Source organism: Solanum stenotomum, chromosome 10, assembly GCF_019186545.1.
Source record: "Solanum stenotomum isolate F172 chromosome 10, ASM1918654v1, whole genome shotgun sequence".
In the NCBI taxonomy this organism is placed as follows: Eukaryota; Viridiplantae; Streptophyta; class Magnoliopsida; order Solanales; family Solanaceae; genus Solanum; species Solanum stenotomum.
Window position 1 is genome coordinate 42,465,072 of NC_064291.1, and position 2,559 is coordinate 42,467,630.

The window sequence follows — 2,559 nt, forward strand, 5'->3', positions numbered from 1 at the left end:
CCTGCTGTAGTATCGGTATTTCAGCATCTACATTAGAGATGAGGTGGCAGCTGATTGTAGCAATGCGTACAATCTGATTGTTGCAACACTTTGGTCATGTTCCTATACATTATTGTTATGTTCATGGTGAGAAGTTAAGTAAAGACATTCATCTTTTGTCGAAATTGGAAATGGGTGACGTACAATGGAAGAGAAAGTATGTGGTTTAGGATATATATAAGTCTGTGTTGCCAAAATTAGGAAGAAGAACAAGTTAAAAGGTGCAACGAAAATAAGACAATGTATGGTGTAATTGACTGTATTGTTTAAATGTATGAACTGTGTCTTTGAACTGACGACAGGTGAAATACAAAAGAGTAGAGAAAGGTAGTGTTTACAATGAACATGTGTGTTGTAGTCTTAAATTTTAAGTAAAGTAAATACTTAAAAAATATAATATCAGAGTGGCAAAAGTGAATGTAAGATTACATATTATATACCTCTGACTAATGAGTATTTTCAGTGCCTTTGGGTTTTCCTTTACTGCATCTGAAAGTTTACTGATAGTCGTTCTACTTTTTTCCTACAGTAAGCAAAATTCCTAAATGTGTATTTGACATTATTAGGCACTTTAAATGTGAACCATTCAAGCGTATATGATTATGGTGAGAACTAGGTATACTAAGTGGAAGAAAAATGCTAAAGGTTTGTGCATATTTGAAAAGTAAAGAAATTAAGTTGTAAGCAAATATAGAAGATTCATTTTTCACCAAAGTTGAACTGTAAATTTAGAGAGAATATGGTTAAGAGGAAAAAAGTATGTACCTTTGATAGAACTCACAGACTTAGTTAAGTCAGTCTTCTAGTTGTACCTTGTATTGTTCTTTCTAGCTGAGTTTATTTGCTGCTTTTTCAACAGTAAGGATTTGACAGTTGTAATCCCCAAATATGTGAAGCTGCTACAATAATTTGAAGAGGTTGAGAGAGCAATTGAAAAGGATAGCTTGCATTTGCTTTTGAATTAATGTTATGTGATAGAAGGTAAAGACCCTATGTTGTTTGATTAAGCTGAAGCTGTAATGAACTATGCAGCGTATTTGTATTTTCATCAAATTAAATCTAAAGAGGAGAAGCCGCTAAAACATTGCATGTAGTTCCTAGCTTGAAAGCTTGTTATAATATGGCTTTCGCGTACAGCAATATAAAGAGGTTTCATGACTGGTGGTGTAATGAGGGAATAGAAGCAACTATTAAGATTATGAGTTTGGGGCAATAGTTTAGACCAGCAATTGCGTTAAATGTACAGAAAACAGGTGCTAGCAAATAAAATCGAACAGTAGAGGAATTTGTAAAGGTAAACTGTTCAATCAGTGTTTCTGAGGGGTACATAAAGGTAACCGAAAATAGGAGAGGGGAAATAAAGTAGACGGGATACTACAGGCGAAGAGATTTTCTTTGGATTCTTAAGATGGAAACTTTCAACCAAACCTATAGTAATTGTAATTGGAAAAAGAGTAGGATATTGTGAAGAGAAAATTGTGTGAGAAAATGGTAGGAGAGGAAAGGGAAAAACGCATGTAGGTAAGGAAAAAAAAAAGATATTTAGAAGTGATAAATATCATGTGCAAAGAACTATTTGAATGTAGACAAAAGCACTTGCATATAGGCTTTCAAATAGAAGCTTAAATAACTGATTTTTGGCAAATGTTTGAAAATGTGGTTTGCAGAACCGTGACCTATTCAGATAATATTGCAAGAAAGTGTATAACAAATTTACAGCCTGGATGAAAAAGTAATGTATCTATAGAGAATATTGGTGGTATGGTATTTTTCATGTATGCAGTCATAATGTTCTAATGGAGTTACTGTAACCCAGCTACAGGTAAAGTGCAATAATATTGTAAGTAAATGCATAATGAATTGTGCAGTTTAAGTATTCATAATAAGTGACCTCTATCTTCAAGCGGTTATAAGAATTGTGTAGCAAGATGAACAGATTTAAGGCACATGATAGAGAGAACGTGTTGCTGAGCTAATTGAGTGAGGTCATTAATGCAACAAAGTGATATTGACAGTAAGGTGAACATAAAGATGAAGATCATGGAAACCCATGAAAATGTTAGTTTTATGGTAGATGTAAATCATAAGAAAGGTTATAGTAATAGCTATAAAGACTTGCTACACTGATTGATAAAATTATCTGTTCAACTGAAAGAAAAATAAAATTGTTACCTGAACTGAGTCTGGCTTTTCTGTGTTCTTGGGAATTTTGAACAATGGTAAAGAGCGGATTTATTATTTTCCTGTAGGGGAAGAAAAGAGCCAATAAATTAAGAGCTTTCATAGTAGCTGCTGTACAATTTCAAGAACTTTATTAGATAAGATCATAAACAATTGTGTGCAGCGAAATGGAGAAGGCAGGAACGAGTTAAATATTGGGCAGAAAGCTAACACTACGTAGAGGTGGGACAAACAGATGTGGAAATGTTGCTCTATTAATTTGCAGAGGAAGCCAGAAAAAGTGGAGACTCAAGTTATGATAGAGTATAAAATTAAACTGTGTGTGCCTTTTAAATCTGT

The 2,559-nt window shown here is 33.6% G+C and overlaps 1 long non-coding RNA gene across 1 annotated transcript; it reads right to left on the bottom strand.

The window, feature by feature from the left end:
• LOC125842462 (uncharacterized) lies at nt 1–940 on the bottom strand. The gene is made up of 3 exons (XR_007443917.1): nt 805–940; nt 480–562; nt 1–102 (listed from the first exon to the last, which is right to left on the bottom strand). It is a non-coding gene; the product is annotated as an uncharacterized LOC125842462 (long non-coding RNA).
• Nucleotides 941–2,559: the final 1,619 nt, after the last annotated feature.